A 19986-nucleotide genomic window follows, 5' to 3' on the forward strand; every position below is an offset into this window, starting at 1 on the left:
TGTTTTCCTTACTCTGTCCCAACAATTGTAGTCATATGATTGCACAAGAATTTTGGCCTTGATTTATTGAGAAAGTATTTCTAAACCCCAGGTTAGGGAGGGAAAGCATGAAAAAGTGAGACTACAAATGTGCATGAGATACTCAGCGCTAAATAAGATTGAATTTTAAATTTTCGTAACTTCATTGTTTTTTTTCTGCTACTCACTAATTTTTGGAGGCTTCCTCAAGATTTTTTCCATGATTGAGGTTGGCAGGAGTGGTGTATTTCCTTTTCAAGGCATATCCTCCACAATGCAAACAGCTGGAAGAGGCTCCTACAGGAAGCAAGTTCTCTCCGAAGTGGGATGATTTGGAAGGACCCAGCACAGTGTCTCTCTCTTTGTCTTTTCAGATTTTCTGAAGTATGAAGGCAAGTCCGCAGTTCAGCAAAAGTCTCGCAAACAATGTGTTTGCTGTCTGACTACTACTGTAGTAACCATCTTAAGTAAAAGCAAACATGAGCTAGCAGGAATTCTGTGCATTAGTTTAAGAGTAATAGACACAATAGCATTTTGTCTGGACTAACTTTCTCGCAAGAATGTCTTCTGAGCTATTTCTCAGAGGAGAAAAAAAAGTCTTTTTCCAGAATAAGTAAATAAATTTGTAACGATTTTTAGGTGTATTACCTGTATCTGAAGTTCCTGTAGTATCCAGGCTCATCTTACAGCCATCTCTTCACTTAAATGGCCAGTAAATGCTAGTATAGCAAGATGCCATACAGTCATCATGCAAGCAAGGAACTTTATTTGAGTTTATGCTTTGTGAAAATACTGTGTAATTACAGATAATACTACATATTATGACAAGAGTAGAAATGAAAGAACACGGTAAAGAAGATAACAGAGGTGATGTCAAATATGCTAAATCCATGCATATAGTAAACAGAAAAAATCTATAATTCCAGAAGGATTTTTTCCTCATTTTCCTTCCCTAACTTGGTTGCAAAACTCATTTAAAGTGTAAAGCCAGTTTTAAAATTACATGTTTTCCTGTAGTTCTTACCTATAATCATACCTAATTGTAACATAGATTCTATCATTTACCTAACAGTTTTAATTTAAAAGTCTCTAATCTGCTTCACTCTCTAGATAGGATATAAGAAAATTAAGATTCGGTGATTTTATTTTTTTCCCAACTATCCAAATTAAAATTGCTTACCATGTACATTGTCTGCCTTCCTTCTATCATGCTCTGTCTTGCTGCTGAGATAGAATCAAGTTTAATTATAAAATAACTCTCTGTATTTTACCCTCTCTGTAGAGTCCACAATAGAGATGACAGGGAATAAGAATTTAACTGAGCTGAGAAGTTAAAATAAGAAGTTTTACTGTTTGCTTGAGTCCCAACAGTACAAAGTGTGAGAAAAAAAAAACTGAACCACCATGGAAGAACTCTTTCTCCTTTTTGTAACTTCATTGCTTCTCTATGATTTATGTTCTTCAGATGCTGAGTTCAGAAATATAAATTGGTAAGCACAGATTTTTATCTTCAATACCAACACAAACATTTTCACTGGCTTTTTAGAGTAAATCTTTCCTTTTAAAGATGCATAGATAGCTGTTTCATGTCAAAGCAACAAGTTCACATCTATATTTAATTTGTAAAGTTTTTTTATGCTTGTGATCTATTTACTGAAAAATGCAACATTATTTTACAGCCAGTGCTTCTTTTTTTGCACCATCCCTTCCCATCCCAACCCATCCCAGCCTATCTCATCCCATCCCTAAATGACACATCATTTCTTTTCAAAAAGCAGAAAACATTCTAAAGCTGAAATCCAGTACATTAAATTTGCCAGTTCTAATAAGTGTTATATAAAATTTGTTGGAAAAAATGATTAACTTAAAATAATCTTTTTTAATCCATTCCACGATCAATTTGTTTACAGCTTTTAACATTTGTTTCTTCCTATGTTAACTTTTATCTTGTATATTATTTCTCAAATGTGCACACATGATTCTTGTAATGGTTTATTCATTTGCAGAAAACTACAGAAGTATATAATCATGTCTGTTTGGGCCAGACATTCCTAAAGCAATTGTCTTAGGCATATCCTGAACACCCAGTATACAAAAACACGCTCAATCTGTAAGTGATTACTAGAGATCATTGCAAGAAATACAAAGATTATTTTTACATATCTTCATATACTCATTTCTGTCTCTCTGACACAGTCATAATTATGCAAATAATTCTCTGAGGAGGAAGAGTGCAATTGGCCGATAGCACTTTTTGGGAAGACCATCCCTGTAGTTTGCTCTGTCAGGTGGATAACCATCAGCTATTGACATTGCAGAGCACAGAGAAATACAGTCTATAGAGCAAGCTCTCACTGTGTCTTCTCAGACCTAGTGATGTTAGATAGAAGAGAGCCACAGAGCTGGCCAGAAGTCTGATAGCACCTATCAGTCCTGCGCTGTTTGGGTGGGGATTGCAATTCAGTGCTCCAGAGAGGACTCCATTTATGTGTACCTGTTTCAGTGCTCTCTGGAAGAGAGTGATAGGCTGATTTGCTTTGAGACAACTGGCAAATGAGCACCCAAAAGTTATTAGCTTTCTTTTTCTCATGGTTTCACTGACACCTAGCAGATGGCATTGGTGCATTGTATTCAGCGATAGTTTCACATACATTCACTGGCATCTCATAGCGTTTCAAACTTATGCAATGATTAAATGCTTCTCTTTGTCATTATTGTTGTGCATCCATTTTGTGTCCTACAGATACTGCTACTTGCGGTGTGGCAGTTGTTTTAGAAAGGACTTCTTACGTACTTCTATCCATTGGTCATGATTTCTACATTTTCTAATACTTTTCTTCTGTATCTTATAGTAGAATCTTAGATACTGGAAGAAGGTGGCAGATTGTCCATTGTCCATGGAAAGATGTGTGTATGATTCTTAAAGTAGAGAAATTTTGCAGTTCAGGATAGATGTGTATTGAAGGAACTCTAGATTAGTCATGGTAAGTTGATTCTTAGCCAAATATTGGTGTAGTTTGTAGCTAAAAATATGACTAGCATTTAGGAAAATCCAAGAAGTGTCAATGAATTTAGCAGACTGATCTTACCTGGCTATTCTCACATCTGCAGCCATCTATTCCTCCTGATTCATCTGCTTTTTGTAAAAAAACCCACTTGGATAGGAAAGTGGAATGTTTACCACAGTTGCAAATTTTGGGTGGGGTTCTTTAAATAAGAGTAACAGGAGAGGAAAGATATGATCTGTGTGTAATTTAAAAGAAATACCTGCCTAGGATTTTTGAAATCTGAAAACTGTTAAGGCAAGAAGTCTGGATTAGTGTCTTAGATGGAACAAATAATGACATAAAAATTCATTTTTAGTGGCAGTAAAAATAGGATAATTGGGTCCTAGTTTTGTAAGCAGAGAGTAAGCGGAAGTAGTGACAGGGAAAACAGCAACATCTACATGTTTATGTTCATCTTACCCAGCTGCTGCCTTCTTATTCTGTTTAAAATAGTGTATTTATGCTTTGCATGAAAGTATCTATGTATGGGTATATAACATTTATGGGAATAAACATATATTTACATATAAATGTATATATATTGTTTGTGTGCATGTGTAAGTAGGAATCTTATAAATCAATACTGCATATAATAGCTTTCACTGGTCAGATTTTCCAGACAACCACCCAAGTACTATTTGATTTTAAGAGATTAGGTTGTGGGACCTGGATGCATTATGTTGTAATATCTTTTGCAACATTCAGCCCAGGAGAAATGAGGGGAAAAAAGATAATCTAACAAGTTATATCCCTTATCAGTTTAATATACAATAACATCAGGCTCACTGAATGAAAAGAAACTTGATTCACTTGTTAATTCAGTTATGACATACTATTGCACTGTGAATATGTTTAGATGAAATCTGAAAGCAGTTACAACAGTATTTACCAAAATAATTCCTACAAGTTTAGAGGACTATTTTTAATTAATCTACTTTGACTGTTTCAGAGGTGATTAGTAAACTGGATAAAAGAGAACTATGTTCAACTTTGACTCAAAATTAGAATTAATAATGAATGTAAAACTCTTGAGATTCAAAAATAGTTTGCTAAGTTCTGTCTTTAGTTTTTGTATCTTTATACTTCCCGAGTCTAGAATCAATTAACTTCTGGGAAAGGTTATTCTAATTGTTCTTTGTCAGACACAAATGGAAAGCAGGGTGTATAAGAGTATTTGGTGAGACTCCATTCATCTGATATTTCCAGGTCAGTTTTTCAGTATTAGGAGTTTGGATTCTATAGATAAGAAAGCAACAACGGTGAAGAAAATTGTCCACTGCTTGTTGCAGAAAACCGGCAGCTGCTACCCTTGGTACTTTAATGAAACTTCAGGAAGATAAAAACAATCTCGCTTCATTTAAAAAAGATATTTCACTTCTGTCCTTAGTATAACTTCATTGATTTCTATACCATTCAGCCATGAAATAAGAATGTTAAGTTATTCCTTACAGGGCATAAGAGACTTTGTAATATATTAGCATTTTGACATTTTAAAACTTGTCCAGTGTTTTCTTTGTCCTTGTCCCTGGTTGCAGTAATTGTCTGTGTATGTTTGTAAGGCACAAGTAGCAAGAGCTGTTATCTGAATTTTAGCCCTTGCACAGTGATGGTAAGGGGGGCTAACAAGGCTTGGAAATGCGGACTTCCCATCCTGGTGCAGGGCTGGAGGTTGTTGTCAGCACACCACTGCAGGTTCTCTCCAATTCTTCTGCTGAGTGTGAGATTCAGCTGGGAACTTGCAGCCCTGCGCAGAAACCCTGCCGTGTGACATGATGCAGAGCTATGCCTGTGCTGTACTGTGTGTGTAAGTGAAGTGGGGAGGAACATGTCCGCACCCAGCCATTGACATTAGGTGTGCATGTTTGGTTGTACCATTCTTAGAGAAAGCAAAACCACTTCTGAGCAGGGTTTGAAGGAACTGGAGGTTCACTGCAGTTTACCCACTTGGCTCAGTGGATTGGAAACCAGGTATGATTTTAGCTCTCTCTGGAACTCACCCATTTTATAATGCATGTGTAGGAGAAAATAACGTATGAATACTGAGAGCTTTCTGCAGGGTCCCACACCTAAGCAGCTGATACAATGTTTTGCAGGTGAAGTAATTGCCTGGGAAATAATCTTAAGAAGTATTGAAACAAATAATTCTGGCTGTTTGTCCAACACCCACAGACAAGTGCAGAAACAACCCAGGAAAATAATGCCTTTGGAATCACTCTGCCAGACTGTGCTAACCTACTTGTAAAGATCCCAGGATCATTTGCCCTGGTTAACAGTTTGTACGCAGGCATAACCAGAGGATGGCTTAGGAACATTGCAATAGCACAGACTTAATCTCTGTGCTACTGAAAAGAGCGGTGGTATCACAGCAGGAGTTACAGCAGAAAAAGCTGATATGGTTTTGTTTTCCTTGTCTCCTTGCAAATTATGGTAACACATGTCCAGCAAAAATGGTTATTAAAGTAGAATTGAACTCCTGCCCTGCAAGCTATTTCAAAGAAACACTGTTTTGTAACTTGCTTACCTTTGTGTTTTTCTCGGAACTTCATGGGAGATATGACAAGCTGTGTTAAAACTAAAACACAACAGAAAATTAAAACAATAATGGCTATTCAAGCTAATAGAAGAATACAGCTGTAATTTAGAGGTTTAAAATTTAAAAGTTTTTTAGATTAATAGTTCGAATTATGTAACTAAAACACAACAGAAAATTAAAACAATAATGGCTATTCAAGCTAATAGAAGAATACAGCTGTAATTTAGAGGTTTAAAATTTAAAAGTTTTTTAGATTAATAGTTTGAATTATGTTTAGATTACCAATGACTGGAGAAAGTGTTTCAAGGATTTCCATTTGTATTTGAGTGACTGAGGCCAGGGACAGTCACTTACCAGCACTGTGGATATGATTTTGGGATGTAAAATGTGCCTTTTCAATGTTAGGAAGGCAGGAGGGAAGACAGGGTCTGCATTGATGCACCGCTGTCAGAAAAGGTATTTATCCAGGTGTTATCCAGGGTTGATCTAGCCTTAAAAGTTGCTCCTATCTGAAGACTGTGCATGATGCACGGGGTGCCATTAGACTCTAATGCATCATATACTTTATCTCTTCCTGCAGTGCTTTCAGCATCACTTAAGATTGCACTTCCCCTTAAGATTGCACTTAGAAACCAGACTATAAAGACCCCAGAAAAATTAACTATTTCCCTCAGTGAATGTCCTCATCAAATGTTTCCCAACATATATGAAGTAAGAGTTTGCTTCCTTTCAGTAGCTTTTTTTCAATAAATAGCCATCATCCTAATTGGTTGTGATTTTTTCCCTTATTATTAGGATATTCAAGGAATGAAAGCTAAGAGACCACCACAAGATCTGTTGAATCTGGGTCCCACAGGTAATGGTGGATAAATGCTTGCACGTATCTGCAGAGCGGTGCTTGCACACTCGGCCTCCCTGCTGTAGACATAAAGGATTTGGCTTTAAAAGAGCCAAGTCTGGGACCAGCAGGTGCATTGCAGAAGCATTCAGAATGCCTACTCCACGGCACCACAATAATACTTGTGATGACAAAAATGCCTTTCAGATGAATATGCTCTGCCTCAAACAAAAAGAAAACAGCATAAGAGTTGCCAAAATACAACTCCCTTTCACGGAGAACATGTTTCGAGGAGCTTTCCAGAAATGTTAAACAGCTTGAAGATAAGCTTGTCACTGGAGAAGAGATAACTATACAAATACTAAGAAGAAGAAATATCCAGCCACTGCTGCTCCAAGAGAAATCTGAATTATTCTGAAAGAAGCTTATAAGAAAGTGTATGGAAGGTGTTTTTAAAAGGTCAGAAAATGAGAAAAAATATGTAAAGATGGTATGAGGACAAAGAAATCAATGAGGGAGATGTGAGAGAAGATTTGGTCAGAAGAATGACATTTTCAGTCATTCACAATTACTGAAAAATTCACAATTACTCTAGGTAACCTGCAGGCTGAAAGTGGGTGTTTGCATGTGTATGCATACAGAAAAGTGATAAAGTTTAGTCAAAATGTGACACTTCAGCCTTTTGGTATTGTAGCCAAGAACATTCTTGATTTCGAGGACCAGATCTCAGTTAAATGTAAACTGGAGTAGCCTGACCGGCTTCCAAGGACATCCGTGGTTTTGTACCACTGACAATCTGTTGCACACATCATGGGGTCAAAAAGGACCATTTGCATTTTTTTCTTCTTGCTAGTATCCTGTTTACATTGTTTAGAAGCAATGATTTTTTACTTACTCTTTAGGCACTTCCACTTCACGATTTGCTTTCCTTTCCCATACCTAGCAGATATTTAAGCTATTAAGAAAATATTTTGACATGATTATAAGCCATTAACTTCCCATGATGAAGATGTATATATGAGGATGCATTATCTTATTAGATATAAGAATTATCAGGCACTGCACAACTTTTCCTTCAACTAGTAGGTTACATGTAGAGTGCCCTGAACTTCTTGCCCTGTCATGTTCGATCAGCAGGCAGCTCTTTGTTCACAATCATCATGCTGCTGTTTCCTGAGGAGTTTGACATCAGCAAGAGAATCTGTAGAACTATTTGGAATTTACAATAAAGGTCCTTAATATGAGATGCTTAGGGATACTTCTAGATTTAAAAAAAAAAAAAGTACATAAATTTAAAACACGGGTGCAGTTGTAAGCTGGCTGTGTAGTTGGGTTGCTCTTGTCTGCATTTCAGGCTGTTGTTGGCCACCATGATTTTACAAGATGTGGGCATCGGTTTTTGCCTCTGAGCCAAGAGTAGGAGCCTGCATAAGAAACTTGTATCCTTGATCCTGACTGTAACTATGGAGACTGGGAAAGGAAAGAGCTATCTTTAAGGGTTTCTGAGCAGGAGAAGGATCATAGCTGGAGAAAAAGGCCAAGCAACTCTGCACTCAATAAACTGAAGCAGGAAACCGCAGCATGACTCATTTCTTATGCGTAATGTATCATCAGAGCTCTCCCGTTACAGTTCACTGGTGGAAATGAAGTTCATCTTTCTCTGGCTTTCAGGAAACTGCTGAGAGAAAATTCCTTTAGGGAAGCCACAGCTCCAGTGCCAGGCGTTTTGCAAGCAGAAAGGCAACACTGATACCTGACTGCTGTTAGACACAAACTGAGAGTTTGCATAATCTTACCCCCAGCTGAAGTATCAGGTTCTCTTCAGAACACCTTTGCTTGGTGAGAACTTCAGTAGCCTGGTATCTACAGTCTCAGTGAGGGAGCACTAGCATTGTAGCCTGGGTGGATCAAGTCCTTTCTTTTTATTCTCTTGCTGCTAATTTTTATGTCTCAACAGTGATGTGAACAGCAAGCGAACTAACTCTGATAATGAAAATCAGCTAAAACAATGAAGTTTGTTATTGGGTTTTTTTGGACAACGATTAACAGTTAAACCGTGAAAATCAGCTAAACCAATGAAGTTTGTTATTCGTTTTTTTTGGACAACGATTAACAGTTAAACCAAGTCTTGAATGGGAACCAAATTAGATTGCGTTCCTATTCTGATTTAATAACTATCTTTGAGGGACTGTGATATGGGACTCTGACTGAACTTTACAACAAAAACAAGTGTTTTTTGATTCTGTTTCCAAGTTTCCTGCAGGATTTTAGGTCGGGGAAAAAAAGCACCAAGGATGTACTGGCAATGCCCAGTGATTTGGGGAGTTAAAGAAGGGTGTAGAGACACAGACATAGGCAATGCTGACCTAGAGCCATCTTGCTTTTTTGTTCTGAATCAAAATGTCCATAATGGAAGATTCCCATCCTGAAATATTAAACCATGGCCCCATGAGCTACAGGCTGTATTTTAAATCTGTTTTTGTTTTCACAAAAAGCTACATTATAATATCTTGGCATGGTACTGAGCACCATCAATTGTGTAAAATTCTGTTGCCTGCTGTGCTCTTCCATCATTAATAATACATCCTAAGATGGGAGTGAGAACAGAGCCTTGCAACGCTAGCTGGTAAGATAGCTGAAAACGCCTCTTAGATGCACAGATTCAAAGTTGAACTGAGAGCATCTAACCCCACTGAAAGTCACGGAACCTCATTGCCTTGGAGGAAATCAAGACTGAACTGAGAATTAAAAAAGGAAAAAAATCCTGGAGTCAGTTATATTCCCCAAGCACTGAGTTTAGCCTTAAAAACATCAGCATGATTTTCTTTATGTGCCAATGATCCATCAGTGTCCCATAAATTAAGCCTGTGCAATTGAAAAAACTAATTTTTTTTACCTACTTTTTTTCCCCAGTTTTTGAAAGCTTTTTTCTTCCTGTCTCCCTAAAATGTTGTCTTTAACATCATCTGAAAATTTTATAAAATTGTTCCTAGAAATGTTATTGTTCTTCCAGACATGTTGTTTATGAGAGTAATGTCTATTAAAACAATGGTGATGAGCTGTTTTTTTGGAGGTTGGTCAAGAACTCTAAACTTGAGCCCACAAACAAGACCCCAAACTTCATGGTTTCCAAATCAATCATTTTGGAAACCTATTTTTCGTCCAAATGAATCTTGTATAGATGTAGCATTAGACTTTTGTTCTGTCTTTCTGGAGTGGAAACACTGTTGGTTTTTGCTAATGACAAAATTTATTGTTTGCTTACTCTTATTCGGCTTTTCTCCTGCAGAGGAGAGTTCAGGTAGATCTGGGAGGACTGGTGTGCTGTTTTTCATGTTGTGGTAACAGAGAAGAGGCAGTTGCCTTAATTTCAAACGAAGTTCTGGATCTGTCTCTTGCATGTCCCTTTATAGCTAGGGAGGCCAGCAAGATGACAAAATATTGTTTGCTTACTCTTATTCGGCTTTTCTCCTGCAGAGGAGAGTTCAGGTAGATCTGGGAGGACTGGTGTGCTGTTTTTCATGTTGTGGTAACAGAGAAGAGGCAGTTGCCTTAATTTCAAACGAAGTTCTGGATCTGTCTCTTGCATGTCCCTTTATAGCTAGGGAGGCCAGCAAGCTACTTTGAAAGTATATAAAGATATGTTGTTTCAACACTTTAACCTGGAGAATAATTTGGCACAAGAAAAACATCTGTACTGGTCATGAAAAAAAGAATGCAAGAAATTTGGAAAGGGCTTCCAGCCACAGCAACAGCCTTCCTATACAACCAGTTAGATTTGCCACCGGTTTCTTTTGCATTATCTTGTTTTCAGATTATAGTTTGATAATTCTGAATGGGATTATACAGTGTGGTTGCCTGCTTCTGCAGACAAGCATAATTATTTACTCTGATACCTATTCCTAACATACTTGGTAATCTATATTTCAAAAGAGGGGAAAACAGATTTGTTCTATGATGTTATTTTGTGTTGTTTAGTCCAGAAAATTGCTTGCTGAAGCATTAATAGACATAAATTTTTTTTTCTCGGTGACCAAATACTTTTCATGAACTCTTTGGTACCAACGACTAATACTACAGAACCAAATGTAACTTATGAAATGAGGATTTGAAGGGGATCTTTGCACAGTAGTTTGCTGCTATGCCTAGAAAACCTTTTGGTTTATGCATTAATGTCAAATAGATCTGCTTATACGGTAGAGGTTAAAAAGTCACTGAAACTTCTTGTCACAGTATACAGTAAAATAAAGAACTCCTTCTTCTGGGAAAGAAAAATGGTTAGTAAGACTGAGGGTGTGGGTTCACAAGCAATGTGAGCCAATCTAAATGCAAGTTGCCACTCAAAGGGGCCTTCCTGTTCTCCCTGGGACTGTTTTTTCCCACCTTCTCCCTAGTGTTTGACCTCCTATATTAGTATTTTTTAAGTGAGGTTGAATTGGGAATTTAAGGTAAAACTTTGGATTGTAAGACAAGAAGAATCTTTGAAAGCATAGCAGAGACCCTGAGACAGAGAGTACGTACTTGTTTTCTGATAGATTATTAAATGCCAATATTAGCTGTAAACTGAATGTAGTAGTAGCTGTGCCTGTAGGGGCCACATCCAGCTCCAGCAGTGCACAGGCAGAGAGTGCGGTGGGAAGCACTCCTCCCTGTCAGGCAACAAGGGGACCACTTGCTGTAGCGGCACATCTAGTTCCATTTGATTTCCCAGCCGTACTTTCTCCTCCTTGGCAGAGTAAGCACTACTGGCTGAAAACACAACAAGGTATACCTCTTACACTCTATTTCGACTGTTGCTGTGTTCAGATAAAAATTGGGCAGAATGCCCTCTCTCTTCCTTCATCTGCTAATCCATAATCCCATGGTTTGATTTTTCCAGGTAGGGGGGAAGAGGACGACACTAGGAAAGAGATCAGAATGATGCCTTGTGTTATTTTCCAAGGTGACTGCTAGGCCAGTATAAAATGAAGTGAAATAGAGTGCTCTGCAACTCTTATCAAAGCTTCCTTCCTGATCTCTTCAAGCTGTCATGTTTTCAGGATTTGTCTGGATTCTGGTGCAGTCCCAACATTGTGTGCGGCAAAGGCTCCTCTCTGTGTTGCTGTGGGTGCTGTTCCCAGCATTTGTCTGCTTCCTGAGCCACAGCCACTTCCCTCAGCTGCTCTCTTCATCAGCTCCCACCTTTTAGGGACCTTTTCAACTTCTCTGAAAAGCTAAACTGTAAACCAAACATACACAGTCTTCATATGGCAGAAGATTTCTGGGATAAATGTTCCTTTGAAGAATACAAGCACCCAATGATCTAATAAATATGTTTCTTCAATGCCCTTGACCATTCTTTGGGAATTTATCATTGTCTCTACAGATTGTTCCAGATTTGGAAGATGAACACTCCAATTCAATTTCTCTCTGATCCTTGAATTCCACTCTTTAGTTTTTGCTGATACTACAGTAAAACCCCATTACTGGCATCCTTAAATCTTTGTCCCTTTTCCACTCTTATCTGCATCCCACTGCTTTTTAAAAATGTCTCTTCCTATTCTTCAGACTGTTTGTGCTACACTGGAAGGTGTTTTACCGGGGCGAAATTTTCTGTGGTAAGTTCACAAAGCCCCAGTCTTATATGCAGTGTCTTGACTGGTGGATAAATCTGCTGAGTAATTACATATTTATTCCACCGTTCTTCTAGGAGATATGATATTGGACAAACCCATGCCTTTGGGCAGTTTATTGTACACTGAGAGCTAGCTAGATGATCGATTATACGTTCAGAACTAGATAGTGGAGCAAGCTCAGCAGAGGGCCATCAAGGCAATTAAGGGCTGGAGCACATGACGTAGAAGGAGAGGTGGAGAGGATGGGTTTGTTTAGTTTGGAAAAAACTGAGGGAGGATCTTACTACTCTCTTCAGCATCAATTAAGTGGCTACAGAAAAAATGGAACTACATGCTTCTAGTAGGTGCACAGTGATAGGACAAGAGGCAACAGATAAAAATTGCAACTCAGGAAATTTGTATTAGATGTTAGGAAAGAATTTTTTCACTGTGAGGGTAGTCAAACTGGAAAAGGCTGCCTGGAGAGGCCGTGAAACCTCCATCCTTCAAGATATTAAAAATTCAGCTGGACAAGGGCCTGAGCAACCTGACATATCTTCAAAGGTATCCAAAGGTATCAGATCCAATTCTGAAATTGGCTCTGTTTTGAGTGGAGGATTGGACCAGATGACCTCCAGAGGTCCCTTCCAGCCTGAATAATTCTGTGTTTCTATGATTACACATACCGTTAGAAATAGCAAACTACACACCAATAGATCACCTCTTCTATATCAATGTTTTAACATGGAACTTCTTATTTTAAAGTTTTGGAGAGTTCTGGTTCAACAAGTTTCAACATGCAGGTATTTACGTATCCTGTTGAATATGGCTCTAAACCACTAAAGCTAGTTGGCATTTTACTTTCTTCTTTCTGTGCTTGTGAGTACTCACTAGGGAAGCCTGAAAACATTATTTTCATAGAAGATGCAAAAGGAAAAAGAGAATTATGTAAATCCTGGGCAATGCAATCAGTAGGTTCTGGCTGTACTGGAAGACTATCTAGAAGTCTTAGTTTCAGCTGTTATGAACTCTCTCAGTCTATAGCTATTGTAGTGGCTCTTCAATGTGCTAACATAATTCTGGAAGTATGGATGGATACCAGCTGGGTGTTTTTATGCCATTATTTGCCAGCATACTCTGTGTTGATGACCTAGTAGGTTCCCTACCTGCTGTTTCCCCAGATTTTGTATAATTGGAAAATTTTATCTGCAACAATTTAATATCTTTCAGTTTGTTATGCTCAAAATCTTGTTTATGGGCAAACGGGAAGCTCACCTTGTACATTAGTAAAGCCAAGAATTTATTGTTAGTATAATTGAAATCTTACGAGTCAAATCGTTATGAGTGCAGATCTAATTGTTACAGGAAAAGAAGGACTAATAATGCAGTTAAAATTGGTATACACACACTTCTTGGTTTCTATCCCTTTTCACAGTCTCATGTTCACCCTTCCATTGCTCCTCTGGGTTCTAAAGTCAACAATTTCACTCTGGTGTTGTCATTGAGGGAGTGTTACAGACAGTTGTCAGCATCTGAAGTCCTTTGTCAGAAGGAATGTGATCGTCATGTTGGTGGTTTCTTCTTTCCCCCTGTGTGATGTACTGGGGTCATTTTTATGTTTGATAAAATGCATTCACAACTTTCTCTTTCTTCATTGGTCTGCAGCTTCACGTTACACCTGAATTTATGATATATGGTGCCCTTTAGATGTTAGATATTATTTCTTTGTTCTCTTTGTTACCTGTAAAACCACTTTTGTCCAGTTCCAGGTCTGCATTTTTTTAACTGACCATTAGTGAGTGGTTTACAGCCATGGGCTCTCCAACGTCAAGCCTGTGTCCATCTCTCATCTTGCCTGTACTCCTCTACATTGCACCCTTGTCTTCCCTTCTCAGGGCCTCTGTTATTGTACCAGACCTGTATTTCTCTACACTGCATCTTTGATTTAGTCATAAAATATCTCATGCTACTTGGAATAACTGTTTGCTACTGCTATCTATATACCACACAATTAAACAAAAGTAAAACAAATTAATCAGATAAACCTGGCTGATTAGGGAAATGGCTGTCATGGCTAAACCAAGTAAAACAAAGCAACAAGTAGGCCAAGAAAATTTCAGACAGCACAAGCCTGAAGACCCTCAGTCCAGAGGCCTTGCAAACTCAGAGAAAGCTTATAGCCTGTTACTAGCAGTGGTGACACATATTAAGGGACTACATGGTAGGTTCCATTTGAAACACATCTGCATGGTAACTCCCATCCACAGTTCTCAGGACAGCAGGTCCAATGGTATTACCTTCATCACCTGAACTTGCAATTTCATCTCAAAATTATGTCAGTTTAGTTTGTCAAGATTTGCTTTACATAAATTAATATTAATACCCATTAATTAGAGTACTCTTTTGTGGCTCACTATTGAGTTCCATATCAGCCATTTTTGCTGCTTTTGTCCATAATCAGTGCCTTGCTTATAAGCTTATTGTTACTTGAATTATATCTGAATTATCCTTTTAAAAGACTCCAGCTTCCTTCCAGTTCTTTGAAACTCCCCCAGTTTTAAACAGCTTATTAAAAATCAATATGTTCTCTGTTCAGAGAACTCTTTAGGTGAATAATTTTAAAATCTTGGATTCAAAACATCTAGATCTGGTTTTGACAATTGAGTTCCATATCAGCCATTTTTGCTGCTTTTGTCCATAATCAGTGCCTTGCTTATAAGCTTATTGTTACTTTACTTGAATCTGAATTATCCTTTTAAAAGACTCCAGCTTCCTTCCAGTTCTTTGAAACTCCCCCAGTTTAGTTTGAAGATTTGCTTTACATAAATTAATATTAATACCCATTAATTAGAGTACTCTTTTGTGGCTCTCTATTGAGTTCCATATCAGCCATTTTTGCTGCTTTTGTCCATAATCAGTGCCTTGCTTATAAGCTTATTGTTACTTGAATTATATCTGAATTATCCTTTTAAAAGACTCCAGCTTCCTTCCAGTTCTTTGAAACTCCCCCAGTTTTAAACAGCTTATTAAAAATCAAGGTGGCACAGGCAAATCTGGAAACTGATACCCGTGAAAAGGCCAAAACCTTATCATTGGTGAATTAGTTTATTCATGGGATGAGCTAACCATTCTGAGTCCAAAGGAAAAGATAGATGACCCTCTGAAGTGGTTTTTTAGTAAACTGCGTAGAGATTTCTCATGAAGTTAGCCTGGGAAAGTGACAAGAATGATAAAGAAGAATGAACCTGTGAGGGGAGAAAGTGGAATGTAGAAACAGGGCTTAGAAGATCATTGGATGTGACCTATTCAACAATGTTAAACCCTATAGGAAGCTATGCAGACACCCACTCCCCTTTCAGAGCTTGAGTTTTTTGCAAGGGTGTAATGTGAATCTGCATTTTGTTTTTCAGTTGTACAGAGCCTCTAGGAAATCCACTCCAAGTGAGCAAATATTTAGGAGTCTGTGAGTCTGAAATTGAAATTTATTCTGGTCAAGTCTACAGAAATGAATGACCATAAAAGCCAATGCAGCTAAATAGAAGAAGCTTTCTCACAGGCAAGGAGCTTTCAGAAGGGATAAATATTATTAAAAGCAAAACATGAAAACCTAGAATCATGGACATAAAAAGCAGGATTGAATATTTTGATCAAACCAAACAAACGTTTCTTCACTTCACAGTAAGGTTCTTTATACAGCAATTAGAATCTCTTGTTCTGCTTCCTAAATGAGAGAGCAGTTCTTAATAGCATATTTTTATCCTGTATGAATATGCATAATTAACTTTTTAAAACTGGAATTTGAGAATATGTTATTCTCTTCTGTGATTTACATTACACTGCCATGGATTATTAGTGGCTTTGAAGTGTTAGTTTCAAGCTTTCAACTGGTGGCTTTATGTTTTCTAAGATGGAATCAGTCCATTTGTTTGATTTAGTCTCATCAATTGTTTCTTTATTTTTTGCCTCTGGATAGGCTTTTACCAACTCATGTTATTTGACTCTTTCATATAATTATGCTTGTTGAATACCTCTTTGATATATTTTCCAGAGATTGTGTTATGGTTTAGTTCTCAATATTTCAATGAATTAGCAAGGGAACTAAGTTCATTAAAGTCTATCCAGAGCCTTTCATCTAGGACCAGCTAGTTGTTGATTTGAAATTGTGTGTCCAACTTTTGCTCTTGTTTATATTTGTGCAACTTTGCTAAAGTTGATATGGTTGTGCCAGTATAATTAAGGAGAACATTTGCCCAAAGAACATTTCTAAAACCAGATCAGTGATCTGACCTGTAAAAGCAGCTTTTTGATCTTATCATGAAAAAATTATCTGTGAAGGTAACTTCTATGTCAAAAATGGCTGAAGATAAACTGATAACCCAGAAGACTCCTGTACTGAAGTGGTTGTCCAATGTCTGTAGAGCCTGGGGGGATGGCAGCTTTCAGTCCTGCATATAAATGGATAACTCCAGGCTCCCAATGCACTTGTTATCTGCACTGGAGTGCTGCAGGAGGTACAATCTGGTGCCAAATCATGAACTTTCTGACTTGATCGTGTATCATGGAAGTAATGTAGGCCTAAAGCTCACTATCGTTCCTATTGCAGAGTTGGAATCTGTACAGTGTGGGCCAGGAAAATGAGGTACTTCATTATGTTGGGGACCTAGCTCCTGATTGCATCATGCGGCATGTTCTGGTTGGTTGACTATTTTATTAGAAGTGCTCCCAGTTTCTGTCATGTGATCTTAAAATTACACATTTCCTGGAAAAGAGAAGGGGCTTTCTTACACTTCAAAGCAGCCATTTGTGCCAGTGAACGGCATTCGTCTTGCATCGACATGCATAAATCAACTTGGTTTATAATTTGGCTCTGACTTCAGCTTTTAGCAGTCAACAAAGTTCCCTTTTACAGAGGCTGAGGTTATCTTCTTGTGCTTGTCCCTGCCATACTGTAGAGTTGGAATAGGCGATCTTTCTGCTGTTAATGTGGGCTTATAATGCTACATTCGGATCTATGACAAATGCAACTTTAATTGAATATACTGTTACAGTTAATGGATTTACTACTGCTTAGAGCAGATCTGAATTTGGCTTCTATGTAAGGAAGTGTATTTCAAGCCTATTGGTGCAGTTGGTTTTTACCTTTATTGTGCCAACAAGTGTCAGTGACCTTTTTTTTTCTGTTTCACTGCAAGACCTGAAATCGATGTTTAACTTGTTGAAGAGCGACCTTGTAGTTGTTGCTGCTTCAACTGACTATCTTTCCCCTGAATAAAAAAAGTATTAAATGAAGATTCTCTTTATTTATCTATTTATTCAGATTGATTCATTCAAGGTACTTACCTCGGTAAGTACCAAAATCTCTGATTGGAACTCAGTTCCTAATTTGCCAAGAAAACCCTGAAGGCACAATATACTCTTTCTAAATCTGATCCTGAATGCTGTTCAGATATCAGAAAAAGTTTAAAATGTTCTTGCAAAAGTTGCTTCTTAAGAATTGTGTTCAGTAAATTTTACTTTGCTGTAATTGCTCCATCCTTTCCCAGTATCAATCCCCCAGAACGTTAATGTTTTGTTCCAATGTGTTCTGTAAAAGCACCAAAAGTGTTGAAATTTTTCAGGGAGAAGCTACAGTTCTAATAAAGTCACATAAAGAAGGGGAATTAGGTGAGAGAAAGGAACTGGAAGCTTTGAAAAGTGGATGTATTCAATGAGAGATTGCTGTAGCAATCCAGAAGCAAAGCTAGAAGGAAAAATAATCATTCACTGATATATCACATGGTTTGAAAAAGCTATGGCTTATATTGCTATCCCCTCCTTAATACTACCTTTTACAGGGGTTATATAGATGGAGGAGTACCTGGCAGTGCTATCAATCATTAATGCCTCTGTCATTGCCATATAGCTTTCTTTAACCAGTTTATGCTTGCTGATCAGAAGATGGGTTTCCTCTTGCAGAAGCAGGAAATGCCATTGCCAAATACACCTGTGCTCACCCCTGGAAGTCCTTGGTTTCCATTAACTACAGAAGGAATTCTAGATGCAAGAACTTGCTAGACAAAGCCTAAAATCTTGCCAAAAGCACGCTGGAACAGTTTTTTAAAACTTTATGCAACATTTTATGTCTTCGGTAGTTTTTGTATTCAGCTTAGCAAGTGGATGGATGTGTGGGATTTCCCATGATCACCTCAGTAATGTGCTTTTTTTAATTAAAAAAAAAAAAAAGACTTCTTGGGTAGCAAAAGGATACATTTGACTAATTCATAAATTGCCTGCATCACTATATAGTCACTATAGATGGGAGTTTTACTTCTGTTAAACAGCCCTATTGGTTGTGATTCCAAAAGCTAGTGCAATTAACTGTTTTGCAAAATGTCTCATCCTTTTACATGTTCTTTATTTTTTTATGACTTATTCCCTTTTCATTTAAACTGAAATGGGTCTGTTTATGAGTTGAAAGTAAGTTTTAATAGCAGCATAACGACAGCCCCCGGCGTGTTAGCCGGAGTGGGCGCTCCCTTCCTTCCCATAAATAGGAACCATTTTATAAATGGAAACCCTTTTGCCTACTGCTTGAACAGTGCCTTTGAAAGCATTTACTTCTAAGACATTTATATGGACCAAGTGTTCCTGAAATCACTGAAAATTTATTCCTTTAAAGTTTCTGATGACTTTTTTTTTTTCAAATAGCAGTTTCTCTTGTACAGCTGGGAATAACGTGGTATTTCAGTTCAAGGGAATAACATGGGTTTTGTGTTATGCCATTAACCAGTTGTGAAAGAAATTCAAGAAATTAAGTTTCTGATGTTAGGCCTGTTGATGCATGAATTTCTAGGCAATTTACATACTGAGTATATGAAAGGGAAAACAAACTGTGCTGCGGTATGAGATGTCACAATATAAGCTGTCCTGACACCATAGGTTGAGGAAAATATCCATTCATAAAAATCTTTCATTTTGATATGAATCCTTTGACATGAAGACTTCATAGTGAAGCGGACTGCAGTGAAAATTCCTAGTTGATTTCAGAGTTCTCAGGGGCCTAAAAAGTGAACATGTGTTTTGTGTTAAATATTCACAGAAGTATGTGCTCCAATAAAATGAAACTTTAAGCCAGCTAGTGAAAAAATGAAAATCTGAATGAGGAAATTAGGAAAATAAGGTGAAAGAGTTTGGATGTGTGATATCAACTACTCTGAGCCGCAAGAATTTTAATCACTGTAAAAACATAAAGAGTTCTTAGCTGGAAAGCATGTAACAGAAGACTTACTTAGCTATGTTTACCTGAGGTAGTTCTGCAATTAAAATTGGCATGTACAACAACAGGAACCAAGGATTTTTAAATGAATTGTTTTTTGCCCAGTGGCTGAATTCTTCTCCCCTTTAAACTGATGGGAGTTTTCCCATTGGCTTAAAGCAGAAATAGGAGTTGATTTTTGGACTTCAGATATCTGCTTGCTTTTCTGTTGTTGAGGAATCAGTTTATGGCTTGTTTAGGTATGGTTCTTGCATCTCAAACATTAAAATGCACCAATAATTGAACGTGAAAAAAATCTGACATTTGACTGGCCTATTCCTAACTTGTCTGTTATTGACTGTCATATGCACTGGTGTTGGGAGGATCCAGAATTTTTATGCTTATGAAAAAAAAAGTGTTGATCAAACCAGCTGTAAGTTATGTTATGTTCTTGACCTTTAATCAGGAACTTAATTCTAGAGAAGTATAACAACTGTCCTTTCTCCTTGAAAAACGCACTTACTTTTTCTAATGAATACTTTAATCCATGGAAATCAATAATACATGTTTAATGTTTGGTCTCACCTTTAATTTTTATAGTGTGCATTCTTCTTGGTGCTTTTTCTGGAGGGCTAATATGTGTGGGAGGAAATGCTTTGTGTCAGAAGGGTTCAAATTGTGGTTAATGTGCCACATGTGGCCCATTAAACCAGTTTATTCAG

This window comes from Aptenodytes forsteri, unplaced genomic scaffold (assembly GCF_000699145.1).
Source record: "Aptenodytes forsteri isolate BGI_AS27 unplaced genomic scaffold, ASM69914v1 Scaffold229, whole genome shotgun sequence".
NCBI classification, from domain to species: Eukaryota; Metazoa; Chordata; class Aves; order Sphenisciformes; family Spheniscidae; genus Aptenodytes; species Aptenodytes forsteri.